This window comes from Tachypleus tridentatus, chromosome 11 (genome assembly GCF_004210375.1).
Source record: "Tachypleus tridentatus isolate NWPU-2018 chromosome 11, ASM421037v1, whole genome shotgun sequence".
Taxonomy (NCBI): domain Eukaryota; kingdom Metazoa; phylum Arthropoda; class Merostomata; order Xiphosura; family Limulidae; genus Tachypleus; species Tachypleus tridentatus.
Genome location: NC_134835.1, coordinates 57,102,141 through 57,119,743, shown reverse-complemented (window position 1 = coordinate 57,119,743; position 17,603 = coordinate 57,102,141). Strand labels below are relative to the sequence as shown.

The 17,603-nt window shown below is 34.8% G+C and overlaps 1 pseudogene across 1 annotated transcript in view; it reads right to left on the bottom strand.

The window, feature by feature from the left end:
• The window catches only part of LOC143232212 (neural-cadherin-like), a 97,744-nt pseudogene that overhangs the window by 63,398 nt on the left and 16,743 nt on the right, over positions 1–17,603 (bottom strand). The window contains exon 2 of the transcript XR_013017435.1: positions 15,084–15,227. The product of XR_013017435.1 is annotated as a neural-cadherin-like (transcript). The remainder of the gene's footprint in view (positions 1–15,083; positions 15,228–17,603) is intronic.

Sequence of the window (17,603 nt, the reverse complement as noted above, 5' to 3'; positions counted from 1 at the left end):
GTTCAGAAATCATTAAGTATATTGTAAAGTAGCAAGACTACATTTGAGTGAGTTTATTGGTTTTCTGACACCAATAAAAATACTTTCATAAAGTAATGTTATAACATTAGAATTTATTGATATTTGTAAATATTTAATCCCACTGTAAGAAGGATCGTTTTCAGACCATACACGTGCATACACCCACTAGTTAATGTTAAAAGTATATCTGATGAATAATTAAGTATAGGCTGATTGATTGAGTGTTTGGAATTAAGCACAAAGCTACACAATGGGCTATTTGTGTTCTGTCCATCACGGGTATCGAAACCGGTTTCTAGCGTTGTAAGTTTAAAGTAATTTCGCTGTGTCACTGAGGGACAAAGGGAAGTGATTAGCCTTGGATGCTTAGCGCATACTGTGTACAACTGTGTCTCAGCTGCAATAGACACAGTTCAGTTAGACATTGAAAGTGTCATAACCAAGGTTGTTAGATAATGTCACATTGTTCGAATTAAAATACTGGATAGCTTTTGTGAGTACGTTAGGAAAGAACAACCTATAGGACACAGCAGCTTACAGTTCAGTAATTTCCACTTTCTATTGCTTAGACTGTACAGAAAGTACGGAAACTTTATTTGATTTTTTTCAAGTATGTATCACTGATAGATTTTTACATCCTATAATTAGTTGCCAAATTTAATCGAAATATAAGTTCTACATGCAAAGTTAAAATCTGTTCAAATTTGATCAAAATATTTGCTAGCGCCTATGCAAAACGTTACATGAACTATCGGTCCTAAATTTTTCTACAGACTTAGCTAAGAGTATAGGTGAACCTTTAAGCACAAGCTTGCAAAATATTATGAAATTCTCCTAATTAAAAAGCATTAGTGTCATGTGACATTAGCTTAAATAACGATGTTTGATACAACTGTATCGAGTGCATGCGGGTGATGACAAGAAACTTTTAATGTAATTTCCATGGCGTTACTATAAAGAAAGTTATTAACATTAACATTGTTTTATAGAGGAAAAATTACCACCATGTATCTTAAAGAATCTTGTTGATTTAGAAAAGCATAGGTCTGTTCCAAGTAAGAAAGATGTGATCCTAAAGTTAATGTTTGATTATTATAGAGTGTCAGTTTCTTATTTGCTGTGGTTTGTTGATGCGTATTTAGAAAAATCCATGATATCTAATCAAAACCAATTTAGATATGAAAATAAGGTGTGACCAAAAATGACTGAGTGTGCGACTTAATGAATGAATTAAAGAGTCTCTCGCTGGGACAGCGTTAAGTCTTCGCATTTACAGTGGTTCGATTACCTTTGATGGACACAGAAGATAGCTTGATGTGGCTTTGCTATAAGAGAAAACACACACACACGAAATCAAAATTGGCCACTAAACCGATAGCTACATTTATAGCATTGATAAAAGTTTTGCAGCAAATATTCATTCATAAGTTAACCAAGTCACGTTTTTCTTCAACTTGGTGCGTGATGATGGGTAAAACAAAATGCGCCGCCTAGCTCGCTAATGAATGAGTGTCTATTGTGAAATTCTTATCAAAACTATAGGTGTGGCTACCAGTTTGGCCGCCAGTTTTGATTTCATTCCTCTAACCCTACAACTATGATATACATAATACGATGCAATGATTTTTGCGAAAAAGAATGAATGGCCCGCCGCAAAAATTCGCGTATCTTTGTGCATAGGATGGTAGGTAAATTTACACAAGCGACAAACGAAAGGTTAAGACATACGCTCAATCCTATTTTGTTCGCACTTTTTTCACACCTAAAGTGTTTTTGATTATATCAAAATATACTATAATACAGTAAAGTCACATGGCTATTGATGATACAGGCTGCACAGAGAACGCTAGAACTTAACGAGCTACTGAAGCCATTTTTCTTTTCAGAAGAAAAGTGCCCAGTAGTTCTCCACAAAATATATGAAGATCTAAGTATTGAACTGTGGTTTATTTATTCAGACAAATTTGTCCTGTTTAATATGACACAATTAAATCGTTAGAGGTAGCGGATCACTGTGCAGTGGAGTGTACTGATATGTTAAACAGCTTGGAAAAGGAACTTGCTACAATATGTGAAGAAAATATTATCCTGTTGTCTTAATGAGAACATTGCTTAAAAACATAGAAGAAACGGGATTCGTGACATGCCGCTCTTATCTTTATGTGTCAAGGCCCTTATTTAATGCTGAAAACACAGATATGCTCTCACTCATCCAGTGGCACAGCGGAATGTCTGCGGACTCGTACAGCTAGAAACAGGGTTTCGGTACCCGTGGTGTGAAGGGCACATATAGCCCACTCTGCAGCTTTGTGCTTAGTTTCAAATAAAAAAAATCAAACAAATAAAGCAGACAAACAGGACTCGGCATATCCAGGTGATTAAGCCACTCGACTTGTAATCTGAGGGCCGCGGGTTCGAACTCCGTCACACCAAACATACTCGCCCTTTCAGCCATGGGGGCGTTATAATGTGACGGTCAATTCCACTATTCGTTGGTAAAAGAATAGCCCAAGAGTTGGCGGTGGGTGGTTATAACTAGCTGCCTTCTCTCTAGTCTTACACTACTAAATTAGGGACTGCTAGCACAGATAGCCCTCGTGTAGCTTTGCGCGAAATTCAAACCAAACCAAAACACACACAGAAATTTTAAGATATCTATAATGTCTGCATTTGAAGTGACAGTGGAGTCACTGCCGAAACAAGTCTGTAATTTAACAAGTGACAAAAGGTGCACTAGTTGGCAAGCAAACTTTTCTAAATGAATTTTTAACAGGTATAAACTGTGTGAATTGAACGCTACAACCTAAACAAGATAATAGCACCCATAAATGGACAGGGCCTGTTAATGAAAACATTAATGAACAATTGCCAGTTAATTAATGTACTGCGGGTAAGGCAACAAAGTACGGAGGATACTAGCAAAGAAGTAATGTGAAGAAACAACTTCTGAAGGAAGAGGTCCACCGAGAATTTGACCCTCCTATAGGTCTCGTGCTCCGGTTTTCATCTGTATAGATCTATACAGCATGTGCAAGTCAGTCTTCTGAAAACAATGAGATATATATAATTTACACGAACATCTTTATTGATTTTTAAAGGTAAACAGACCATATGATGACAGTATTTCAGTGCTTATCAATGGCAAAATATTAGAATAAGCCTAGATGTAATACAGTACTTGATCTAATAATGTTAATAGTGAGGTCTTAAGTTATTACACAAGACGGTATTAATTACTATTTATAATATGTTAGTTTTAAATCTATTATTTCAGTAAGAAAACAGTATGAAAGGACTCAGAATAAGGTTTTTCGATCAACAAGTAGAAACTTTACTGTGAGATATTGTAAAATGATACTTCTCATTGGTTTCTATCATTTTCATAAAAAAGTGTTTAACAGCTGCCAAGTTGTTCTTTCTTTCAAACTATTGTAAGGAAAAAACAGCCCATAAAACAGACGCACCCTACCATATTAAATTCCGTGATCACCAGAGACGCTCCCGTATCATTTTGATTGTTTGTAACACTTTAATTTTTCTCTTTCCAATCTATATTTGCTCAAATTTTAGTAAATGGAAGCACATATTTTTTGGCCAGAAATTTTCTGAACCGTCTGGACATAATAGAGCTGTATTTCTGTTATGGTGTTAGAGGGCAGTTGAACGATCAAACTGGTGGTGTGAGATGAAATTATCATCACCGCTTCATACAGAAAAATTCTTGAGCAATACTTTCTACTTTTTAATGCCAATGACCAACTTACCAGACAAAATAGTATTTTCAAGCAAGATAGTACTCTTGCTCGTTCAAATCAAGTCTCTAAACGACAGTCTGAGGTTAAGGACATTATTAAACTCTTACTTCACTAGAACTATCTCCTGATACGAATCCCATCAAACATGTGTGATACAGCTTCCATGTAAAAATGTGTCAAAGAATCAATTTTATGGAACACTCTCATCACTGTTCTTCACCACGATGGAGTAAAATCCAACAGGTCCGGATTTCAGATAATGTAAATAAGATGCATAAACATGATTGTGCTTTGAATATTGTAAAAGGTAGATGAGCTATATACATTACATAGCCAAAAGTATATGGACACCGACCATCACACTTAGTATGGGCTTGTTGAATATCTCATTCCAAAACCATGGGCATTAATATGAAGTTGGTCCCACCTTTGCTGCTATAACAGCCTCCACTCTTCTGAAAAGGCTTTTCACCAGATTTTGAAACATAGATGCGGGGATTCGCTCCTATTCAGTCACAATAGCATTAGTGAGATCGGGCGAGAAGGTCTGGCTCGCAGTCGGCGTTCCAATCCATCCCAAAGGTGTTCGATGGGGATGAGGTCAGGGATCTGTGCAAGCCAATCAAATTCTTCCACACCAGTCTCGGCAAACCATATCTTTATCGACCTCGCTTTGTGCACGAGGGCATTGTCATGCTGAAACGTAAAAGGACTTTCCCCAAACTGTTGCCACAAAGTTGGAAGCACAATATTCTCTAGGATGTCATTGTATGCTGTAGCATTAAGATTTCTTTTCACTAGAACTAAGGAGTGTAGCCTAAACCATGAAAAACAACTCCATACCATTATTCCTCCTTTCCAAAACATTACAGTTGGCACTATGCATTCAGGCTGGTAGCGTTCTCTTGGCATCCGCCAACTCCAAATTCGTCTATCAGACTGGCAGATAGTGAAGCGTTATTCATTACTCCAGAGAACGCGTTTCCACTGCTCCAGTGTTCAATGGCAGTGTGATTTACACCACTCCAGCCGACGCTTGGCATTACGGATGGTGATCTTAGGCTTCTGTGTGGCTGCTTGGCCACGGAAACCCATATCATGAAACTTCCGACGAACAGTTCTTGTGCTAACGTTGCTTCCAGAGACAGTTTGGAACTCGCTAGTGAGTGTTGCAACTGTGGACAGACGAAGCTTACGTGTTACGCGCTTCAGCACACGGCGGTCCCATTCTGTGAGCTTGTGTGGCCTATCGCCTCGTGGCTGAGCTGTTGTTGCTCCTAGACATTTCCACCAGCACTTAGAGGAGATCGGAGCAGCTCTAGCAAGGCAGAAATTTGACGAACTGACTTGTTGGAGAGGTGGCATCCTATGACAGTGCCACGTTGAAAGTCACTGAGTTCTTCAGTACGACCTGTTCTACTGCTAATGTTTGTCTATGGAGATTACATGGTTGTATGCTTGATTTTATGCACCTGTTCGTAATGGGTGTGGGTGAAATAGCCGAACCCACTAATTAGAAGGGGTGTCCACACACTTTTGGCCATGTAGTGTATTTATGAAACTTTACACACTTTGTTCAAGTTTAATAAAACGGACGTTTTTTTTGGTAGTATTTTGTAAAGAGTAATCTAGTAGAGCCGCCAAAATATTTTCATAGTGTTATTATCATCTGAATGTTTTGTATTTCTAAACCTGTTCTCCTTTGTTACACAAGTCTTTTCACGTAGGAGTTGTTAACGAGACACTAGACACAAAAGAATAGTTTAATTAAACATGAAAATTTGTTTGTTTTGAATTTCGCGCAAATCTACACAAAGGCTATCTGCGCTTAATTTAGCAGTGTAAGACTAGAAGGAAGGCAGCTAGTCATCATCACCCACTGCCAGCTCTTAGGCTACTGTTTTAACCAACGAATAGTTGGATTGGCCATTACAGTATAACTCCCCTACGGGTGAAAGGGCAAACATGTTTGGAGTGACAGGATTCGAACCTAAGATTACGAGTCGAATACCTTTACCACTTGGCTATGCCGAGCACGTTAAAATTTCGAATAACTTAACAAAAAAACCTAACGTTTCTTATATATAGAAGTAAGGCTTATCTTCCGTCTGAGTTCAAACTTTATATGCTCCAAAATGCACCATGTGTGTTGCTTTCTGTTTTATCGTCTTCAGAATAAAATGTTTTCTAAATGATACAAGGAATTAAATACAAGTGTTGTAGAAGAACGTTTTATTTTTTATCAATTTCACGGCTCTACCTTATTGATTGTTTTTTTGCAAATGTCTCTGAGAGCTGTGAAGGAGTGCTAACTCTAACTGCTTCATCTTTAAAATAGTAAACGTATTTTTTCTGAATATTGATGTCCTACTTCACCAATGTTACAGTGAATGAATATATTTAGAAAAACTAAATTATTATTTTCAGTCTTGCAAGTGAATTTAATGGAAGGATCTTGTGAGGTAAGGTATTTTAAAAAATTTGAGCAGTAATCCTTATTGTGAAAAAGAATAAACGTATTGTCTACATTCCTTCTGTAAAGGTTGTTGTTTTTTCGCGCAAAGCTATACTAGGACTACTCGTCTAATAATGAACATGGAGACTAGAGTTTACAACCTACGCTTTAAACATCATTGTTTTTCGTAAAAACTGTACGCCAAAGTTATTTCGCAACGATTTGTTTGATTGTTTGTTTTCGAATTTAGCGCAAAGCTACACGAGGGCTATTTGCACTAGCCGTCCCTAATTTAGCAGTGTGAGACTAGAGGGAAGGCAGCTAGTTATCACCACCTACCACCAACTCATGGGCTACTCTTTTACCAACGAATAGTAGGATTGACCAAAACACATTATAACGCCCCAACGGCTGAAAGGGTGAGCATATTTGTTGTCAAGGGAATTCGAGCACCCCTAACCACTTAACGTACTACTCGAATTTAAGACGCATCTTTTTTCTCCTGTTTCCGAACTGAAAATTAGAGTGCGTCTAAAATTCGAGCTATTACTTTCCACTCTTCGAAAGTCTTGAAAACAAAACACGTACAAAACATCTAATTTGCCGATGTCAGCGCCTCCAGCGATGCAGTTGGATGTTACTCTTCTAAGACTTTGTCTGACTTTCCTGTTGTTCAGACGCTATTTTATTGTGCTTTCTGCCCATGGAAAAGCGTTTTACGTACGATGCCAAATTTAGAAGAAAGGTTATTTTGTGCGCCGAAGATATTGGGAATCGTGTAGCAGGTAAAAAATATACAGTGAGTGAAGCAAATGTACGTCGTTGGTGTAGTATGTTTTTACTTGCAAGAAATGTACAAAGTCATTTTCTGGCTCAAGAAAATGAAGACATCTTGAAATTTAGGCCGTCGTCTTAACGTTTTTCAGAGAGTTACGAAATCAAGGACAACTTGTAACGAGAGAAGTCTTAATGTTAAAAGTAAAAAATGTTCAGGAAATAATAGTATTTCTTTCAAAGCTAGTCGTGGCTGGTGTAAGAAATTTATCATTACGGCGAAGGACAACAATTAGTGAAACATTGCCATCAGATATTGAAACAAAACTTATTGAATATGAAAGTTACTTTATTGGTTTACAACAAAGTAATCAGAATTCCCTAAAAAATCGGTGACGCAGATAAAACGGCAGTTTTGTTCGACATGTCACCCAGCTACACTGTAAATGCAAAAGAAGAAAAACAGGTGACAATAAAAACCACTGGTTATGAAAAGTTAAAAGTTAGTGTCATGCTATGTATAACTGCAGATAGAAATAAATTACCACCGTATGTCATATTAAACAGAAAAATCATTGCTAAAAGAAAATTTTTGCAAAGATGTAATCGTTCGTGCGCAAAAAATTTCATGGACGACATCAGAGTTAATGGAAGAGTGGTTGGTATGTATGTGGGCACATCGGCCTGGTGCATTATTAACGCAACAGAGCATGCTTATAATGGATGCATTTCTTGGCCATCTCTTCGATCAAATTAAGAGCAGGTTAAGGAAAAAATAGTGATCTAGTGATAATACCTGGTGGAATGACAAGCCAGTAACAATTTCTTGATGTGTTCATTAACAAGTCATTCAAAGATTGTATCTGTAAACATTATGATGCTTGGCTGAATAAAGACAATCATGTTTTGACACCGAGTGGTATAATAAGAAGGGTATCAGTCTCAACAATAATGGAGTGGATTTCAAAAGCTTGGAAAGAAATGTTGGACAGTATTATTAGAAAATTATTTTAAAAATATTGTTTATCCAATGTGGAAGATGGAACGCAAGCTGACATTATTTGGGACAATAGTGAATCAAGCGATATATATGTTTTGGCTTCAGAATTAAACATTGAGTCAGAAGAAATATTGGAGTACCATTCTGATTAAATAAAGAAAGCAGGAAGAAACATTACTGTGATGAATATTTTACATTTCCTGTATATTTGATATATTTTTGTTATATTTCATTTTAAATACATTACTGACATTTTTGATTCATTAATAAATTATTTTAGAACATATTTACTTGTTTCTAATTATCATACAATTTTTAATTCCTTTTTAACAGTGGGATGTATCTTAAATTCGAAGTAGTACGGTAATATATAAACAGAACCGACAATAAACTCCTATCAACAGAGCTATAGATCGCTTACTGAATGCCTGTTTATAAAACAACATATTTTCTTTATTTAAGTAAAGCATTATTGAAATGATTTTTTATGTGTTTATTTTGCGAAACTTATTTTAATGTAAATTTTTGAACAAACTTTCGAAAATGTTTTACTTTTAGTATTCATGGCAATGGCCAACTGAATGGACATACGAATTTTTAAAATGACAGTGATACGCATTTGTCATTTTAAACATACAAATGGCCAAGGACGAAAATCGTGAAGGGGAAATTATTTTCGCGTTTTACTGAAGATTTTTTTGTCAATTAATATATAATAGATAACTGTCCAAGGATCAGCTTACATGCCTCTGACAGTGCTTGATTAATTACGCACTCCTACGTAATTGGACTATATGTTTTTTGTTGTTTTTTTAATTTCGCGCAAAGCTACACGAGGGGTATCTGCGCTAGCCGTTCCTAATTTAGCAGTGTAAGGCTAGAGGGAAGGCAACTAGTCATCACTAGTCATGAAAGGGCGGGCATGTTTGGTGCAACAAGGATTTGAACCCGCTACCCTCAGATTACCAGTCGAACGCCTTAACCCACTTAACCGGGCCTCGTAATTGGACGGATTATTAAAATAATAACAACTGACTCCAAAAGTGGCTTGAAAGTCGTAGTGTATTTAATATTTTTAAAACCTAATGATTGATGTGAACAAAATCTGTTTGAGCTATATTTTGCACAACACATTCAAGATATACAACTTGTTGTTGCTAGAGGTAAAAGGAAGTTTTAAATGAACGCCGTGAACCGTTCATATCGAGAAATATATTTATTTTGCTTTATCAGTGTGGTGTTATCATATTCCTAAGAATAGCGGACTCCTCTCATAAAGCTATAATGTACTATAAAACAGTCTGTGGTATGTGTTAAATAACACTCAGTCAGTTAGTTGCAGTTTCAACGTAGATTTTGTATTTTAACGATTAAATTTATAACTTAAAGACCGAACAATGCTCCCACTACTTCTGTCAACTTAAAGAAATAAATAACGCCATCAGTTGATGTATATATATATATAGCTTTCTTTGTTTTAACGAGTCTTAATAACTGTTAGTTGTCCTAATATTCGTAGGGGACTCGTCAATCTGATTGTTAAATCTGATGCTAAACATCAGTTTGAGAGCTATAATCATTATAATTTGCATCAAACAGTCATTACAATCTTCCCTCATCAAATGTAAAATGTCTTCCAAATGGCTCTACCATGAGGGCGTGTCATATAACACGGAATTGTATACGACTGCTCTCTTCGAAACAGTGTCAACCATAAGATTAGGCCTTTGTCATATTTGAGACCTCCGGGAAGTTCCCTCGAGCCATTAGCTAACAAGCAATGCTGCCAACAATGTATTTATTCAGCGTTGTCAGAGGCTTTTAAGGGTAAAACTGATCAACATGTCATATGTGATATCAGAATAATCTCTAATTAACTCCATGGTCTCCGCGCAGATTTTGTTCTAACTAATACGTTTCGGTCAACGACGAAAATTAAGATACAATAATCATGAAAGTGAAATATATGACATAAATTATTACTTTTAATTGCAAACTTATACCAACAGAGGAATTCACTACATTTGTCCGATATTATGAAACGTAAGCGAAACTGCGTTCTGTTGATATGCCATCCAATGTTTACAGTCCGAATAATACAATTTCTCAACAAATGAGGTTCATTCTTAGAAATTTATTATTATGCATTATACATCATAAAGAGATAAAGCAGTCTAGGTTCAGTAACAGTTCTGATGTTACTTGTATATTAATACCTACAATAAATACATTATTTTCAATTTTAGGTTTCTGAATTACCTTCTCCTAATAGTATTTCATATCATTCTAGTAAAGGAGGTGTTATTTCACAATATAAAAGTTATGCTTTACTTTCTTCACATTATTCTACAGGGTGTTCGGAAAGCCACTGTGCACTTATATATTTATTAACAGACATCTTTCAATATAGAATACAGAAGGTAAATATGAATGACTATTATAAACAATGTTGAAAGTGACCCCCGTTAGCATCAATACAGGCTTGGATCCTTCTTATTTTGTTTCTAAACACTGCTATCAGTTGCTGGCTTGAAATAGACTGAACGAATGGTGTTAAAAACTGCTTTCAAAACTGTACAGTGACTTTCCGAACACCCTGTATTTTTAAGTCACATGATACAGTGGGATTGACCATCACTGTATATCGCTCCCACGGCTGAAAGGGGGAGCATGTTTGGTGTGATGTGAATTCGAACTCGCGACCCTCGGATTACGAGTCGAGCGCCTTATCCTCCTAGCCATGCTGGGAGAGGTTTTTTTGTTCTGTGGTTTGGTGAACAAATGGAAGGATGGAACATTTTTAAGGTATTACTACCACAGTTACTCTTTTTCATACAATAGTATAATTTGTATTTTCTATATCTCATACAGTTTAATTCATCTTTGTTATTGTGCAGATTTGTTATAAATATTTTGAACTGCTTACGTATACTTAATTATCTTTACCAGCACTTGCTATTGTTTCTATTTATCTAGTTTAATACGCTGCATATTATAATTTCAGGTATTGTACAAAATTGTATTGATGTTAAACGGTTTATAATGTTCCAAATCTATAAATGTTCCTGGTTAAATTTTGTAGTTTTCCAATTAGTAAGCATTAATTACAATTATAGCTTCCAAGACTTATAGTGTACTGACTGTAGTTGACCAGCATTATTATATGTAATTGTCTCTCGGCATTTTCATTTATAAACTTTAAGGCGACGTTTTCGAAAGTTCATGTGGCAGCAACAATATTTGAAAATGCTCTAGTGCTTTCGTAAAATTTATATTGTTGATTCTTACTCTCGAAAATCTACAAATTTAGAGAACAGGCGGGGCGCGTACAATACACATTTAACAATATAAGTTACATACATTTCTAAGTATGCATTAAACTGAAACAAACAGAGATATTAAAATGATATTAAGTCCGCTACAGCAGTGAAAGACAGCGAGTAATCACCACCTACCGCCAACAATTGAACTACTCTTATATGAACGAATCACATTGCAAGTCGAGCGCAATATCCATCTGGTCATGATAAGCCTAACTGGTTAATGATTTAAAATCCTTATGTAAATGTACTGTACTTATACGCTTTTTCCTCCTAAATTCGTCCGCTAATGACTGAAAATAGCATGTATAAACAGTGCCAAGGTATTAGGAAAATAAATATTCGTAAATGTTTGAGAAATTGTAATTTTCGTATTATTTTTTTTTTTCAGATCAATTTACAATTTATGGTGGATTATTTATTATACAGATGGTTCAGAATTGGATGTGATCTAATGGTTTAGCATGCTTGAACTTTGTATATGACGGTTTAAAGTTCGCGTCTTACCATACTCTAGGGCAGTGAATACGCTATTTCAAATCCCATTATTCAGACAGACGTATTCAAGGAGCGAGAGTTTTGTTTTGTGTTAACGCGACACGAACCACGTAATCCCGGCACGCAGTCCAGCAAACTGTGCTTGCTCCATTAATTAATTATTTCTTGCTGTAACTTTCCTAAACACAGATTATTTTCACATGCTCATTGTTTTTCACTGGCTTTGTTTGATGTGACGATGATCTTGGAGAAAAATGTAATTGATCGATGCCTAATCTTTCTAAAATATTTCATGTAGTAAAAATGTTTTTAAAGAAAACACGTCTTCAAACATCAACAAAAATTAGTCCAGCCATTTTTTTGTCGGATTTAGTACTTTTACTGTACATAAAACATACATTTATGCAGGAAACACGACGATAAAGCACAATATTAAAGTTCAGTAACAAACTGTAAACCATTTTTATGGTTTTAACTCGCATTCTGAGTACCGAGCTGTCCAATATAAAACAGGTAATGAATATCAAGCTGAATGAAGCTATTCACAAACGAATCATACACTTATTTTAATTAAAATTAACACTCCTACGAAAAGACGTTTCTAGTCCTGATTTCTCCAAGCCCGTTCCCCTGGCTGTGGTTTCGCTAGATAGTAGATAGGGACAGTGGGAATCTCGTTAATCCATTCATTAATGGATTTAAATGGCAATTTCATTTAAATACAAAATTATTAGCCTAATATTAATAACCTTTCAAGTTGCTCTGGGGCCTATTAGGCCCCACTTTTCGTAGGAGTGTTAAGATATATATATGAATAAAGACAGTGATAATTATTCTTATTTTTAATTTGCACAAGTGTTTACGATACTTGGTCTGGTGACATTTAATACGCTGACAATGACTGCTCGTATATCATTTAAAGCAACGTTTCCGTTGGGGAGTTTGAGAAAAAACTTTAAATAAAACGTACGTGACGAAGAGCAACGGTTACAAATACAAATGAAAGACAGAAAGGTAAGAACTTAAACCTAAGTTCCCATGTCGTCATCGTATAAACAGCATGCAACCCATAATAGAAAGGCACACTTAAATGCATTTTTAGAAGTTCATAATGATTTATAAATCATACTTTTACAAAAATACTGTGTATTTCTTTATTAACTTTTGTTTTACACTACAAGGTAAAAAACAAAACAAAAACAACATCAATGTATAAAGATATACCTGTTTATCTATTGTTGATTTTATAATGTTCTTGAAAAGCTTCCTTTTGATTTGTTTTGAGCAACACACACACGTATATATACAAACATACAATATATCAAAAGCAAATGAAATACAACAACTACAGAAAAAAAAAACCGTTTAAAACAACCGCTCACCTTTCATACACATAGAATGCGTTAAGTGAGACAAGTTCTTTTCATTTTATTACCCTGACAGCTTGGCAACATCCCCTCCAGTTAAGCAGGTTTTAAGTACCAAAATGAATATGCTTTATAATCGTGTTAACAACACCCAATAAAATTAATTTTTCAAATAATAATTGACAGTATTTTCATTTCTTTCTTGTTTTTCTCGTTTTAATGGCAGAGACCATAAGTCCCCCTCCTCCTCTGGGGAAGAAAATTAACAGGTGAAATGCACGTAAATTATTATTTTTTTTAAATAAAAGATCGACGTCGATTTGGGAGCTTGAAATGAATTTAGTTTAAATACGTTATGTCACGTCTGTTCCTTGGAACCATAAACTGTATAATCTACATTATTTCTTTACCTTTTGTCTAACCCATTAGAAAAACCAACGTCTTTCGAGAAGTGATAGTTAAAGTTTCAAGAACTTTTAAAGGGCACTTTAAACTTCTATATATAGTTGCTGATATGCATCATAAATACGCATATTAAACATTAATCATTCTCTGTCGTTACCATGCATACATACCCGCGTTGTCCTGACGAAACTGCTACAAAAAACAAACAAACTCTCTCTAGCTATTACTTCACAAGGCGGTTGTTCCTCTTTGGCAACGAAAAAATTTTAATATATGTCTGGGAAGTAAACTCTGAAAATATATCACACTTGGTCAACATCTTTCAATAGAAATTAATACGAACAACATACTCTTTTCATAATTTGGGTAGATTTTGGACTACCCTTGCATGTACATATGTATTCATTGCTTGTAAGTATGCCAATTGATACAAATATGGAAAAACTCGAGCATCCTGAATAGAGAGAGAGAAAAGGTTCAGAGGATTTTGCAAAATTTTATACATTTTTCAAAATTAGCTGTTATTACAAAACTGTATATTTTTCAATATTAATTTACCTATGGATAACACTGACGTGAAATAATATGTTGAAAGTGTTATATCAAGCGTTCACGTCTTCACAAATTTTCATCTCATGCATTATTTTAACAGAAAAGAAAAACCAATAATTGTAAGAATTATTTGATATGGTAAAATATACTTAAATAATATCAATTTATCAAATGTATTTTACTTAATTTTAGTTTCGAATTCGCGTAAAGCTACACGAGGGCTATCTGCGCTTAATTTAAGACCTTGTCTATGAGCTAGAAAAAGTTTGTTTATATTTGTATATATATTGCTGAGTAGTATGTTTTGTAAGGACTTGTTTTTACCCAATACACATTCATCATTTCTAAATGTGTAAATAAAAAATGCTACTCGCAAAGTAAGTGCTAGATTTCTTCCAAAAATTAAAAAATATATATATATTTATATGAAAACGACACATAAAATAACAAAACTGTGGTAAGAAGGTTTTCTTTTTCATGACCTGTTGTTAGCTACAAGCTCTGAAAAGGCAAGAATTTACGAATCGAGAAGAAATTCCATCTTACGTTTCCGAACATTTTATATTGATAATTATTTGGTGGATGTCAGGCGTAAGGCTATATGTTGGTTATCTGTGTTCTGACGACTCGGTATCAAAACCTGATTCTTAGCTTTATCAGTACTCAGACTTAATGCTGAGCCACTAAGGGCTGTGGTAGCAATACCCTTACATGGTTCAGGTAAACCAGAAAATATAGATTTAAAATTAAAAATGTCAAAGTGGTTATGGATATACTGTGTACTCTGGCACACAGGCAAAAATTCACACTGGCAAAAATAATCGTATAAGTAAGCCTGTGATATCAAAGATGTAAAACATTACATCAACTTTCTGAATGCCACTACTATTGGTATTAATATCACAACATATAAAATGTGTAACGACCGCTACTCACATTCATCCTTGTCGTTAGCTGTAACAGTAATGACAGTATGTCCAATGTCTTCATTTTCCTTTACTTCGGCTTCATAAATACCTTGGTCAAAGTAAGGTGGGTTGTCGTTTTTGTCTCCAATTCCAATTCGAATGTACTTAGTGACTGAAAAACATAAGAAATCTAGTTGTAAAATAAGCATTAATGAGCGTCACTTTTCACGCTTGAAAAACCGATATAAATACAGAGTCACATTATTATGAACAGAAGAAAAAGGTACATAAGTCCGAACAGAACATTTTTCATGTGATACGTTCATAAGACTAAAATTGTGTAATAACCAATGTAATCTTATTTTTTAATGTTTTGCATAATTTTTCGGCATGCAATTCGTATTTAAAGATAAAAGGCTGGAATTATATCAAAACACACGTTTATGAGAATAAGTAATTTGAGTTTCTCACTTGTACAAAAAAGAGGACCTTACTCTTTGCTCGCTCGCCAGTCCTCTGGGCTGGAGTGAAATAAAATGTAAAACTTTCAGACATTCATTTTATAAAAATTCATAAAAGGAGGTATCTGATACACTTTCTTAGACTACTTAGAGAAACAATGGAGAACGTTCCTCAAAAGTTGAGAAATATTAATTTCATATAGGGATAATATGTCTTTCGGTAAGTCTTTGGATTTACAATGCTAAAATCAGGGGTTAGATTCCCCTTGGTGAACTCAGCAGATAACTCGATATAGCTTTGCTATGAGAAAAATACACCGTGTCTTTCGGTACCACTATGTATTATTCTATTTCAAGTTATACAATAGATTGCATGCCTAATTCAAATAAACACTTGTAAAGAGAGATATAAAGTTAACTGCATTGGCGACAAATATATCAGAATTAAAGAATAGGTTGAACAATAGCTAATTTTGACTGTTTTATCTTTAATTGAAGAGGATGACGTTTCGTTCATGCACTCTTGATCAGATCGCACAGTTTTACAATCTGACGAAGAGCGTTACGTAGTGACAGTCAGATTCTTCCATTCAAAGTAGGTAAATAATTGGTAATGGGTGATATTAAATACAGCGTGTGTAGAAATGTTAGAAGAAGAGAATATTTTATCATTATTTCCGTTTTATGGGGCTAATTCTTTCATGCATGTCATTATAGAATGGATTATCCAACAAATTGATGCAGACTTGAAATGCTCCCCAAACAATGTCAATATACCACAGATCGTGAAAACGAAACAGACAAAAGTTTGAAAATAGGAAATGAAAAGATAGAACACTTAAACTCAATGATATTGATGTTAAGTATCTTCGTTTATACAGCCGTCGGGACGGAAGAAAGACTGCCACTGATCTCAAGCTTGAGATAAACAACCATGTACCAAATGACATAAAAGCGTCCATATAAATCTAGAGTATCCAGAAGACTCAATGCGAATTGAATATTTGGTCGTGTAGCAGTTTAAAAAAAACATTACTCTGATTTCAAAATATTGTCAAGACACTGACCTTTGTTAAAAAAGTACAAAACTGAACTGTTGATGATTAGAAAATCGTGTTATAGACAGATGAGTCCAATTTTAAAATATCTGGTTCAAAGAGTAGGTTGTACGTCCGGCCGAAGAAAGGTGAAGATATTTATTTTAATGCATTGCATCTACGACGTAGCATAAGGGAGACAATGCAATGGTTTAGGTGTGGGTTCTGCTGAGGCAACAGCAGGTATGTGCAAAATGGAAGAAATAATCGACCAGCGCAAGTACCATCAGATATTGATCCATCATGGTATACCCACTGGTTTGCGAATTATTGGTAAAGTATTTTATTACCAAGAAGATAATGACCCTAAACACTTATCCGATCTATCCAGAAATTACTTAGCTAAGAGAGAATCTGCTGGAGTCATTCAAATAATGCTATAAACTCTATGGAGTCCCAGTATCAAACTAATTCAATAGATCTGAAATTTCATAAATTAAACACTTGACAAAACAAAATTCACTTCCAAAGAAACTTCATGGGAAAGTATTAGAGACATTTAGTGTAAAATCCCAAAGGACATATTGATTAGATATGTTACAGAAATGCCTAAAAGACTGTCTGCAATTATTATGCAGAAGAGGGACACAAAGTATTAACTGCTCAACTCGAACACTTCCATCGAATTTCTATTGTACTAAAATATGAATATAAATAAAATTTCTATATTTTACCTATGATTTACCTTCCTTTGTTCTTTGAAAGTAACTTGAAATTTAATTTTTGACTTTGTCCTAACGCTCTTACACAGTATCGTAGATTCTTCTTTTCTAGTTTAACATTTAAATATTAGAGACGACTAATACAAATGGGCCTTATGTAACTGCGCGAAATCCGATAAAACAAACATATATAAATTTAATAATTTCTGAAATTATGACACTTGAAAATCATTAAAACCGCTATTAATTGCGTGTAACTATATCCACAATTGTCTTTATAAAAAGCCTAGTTGCTTTACACTTTCGTTTCTACTGAAAAACTGTTGTC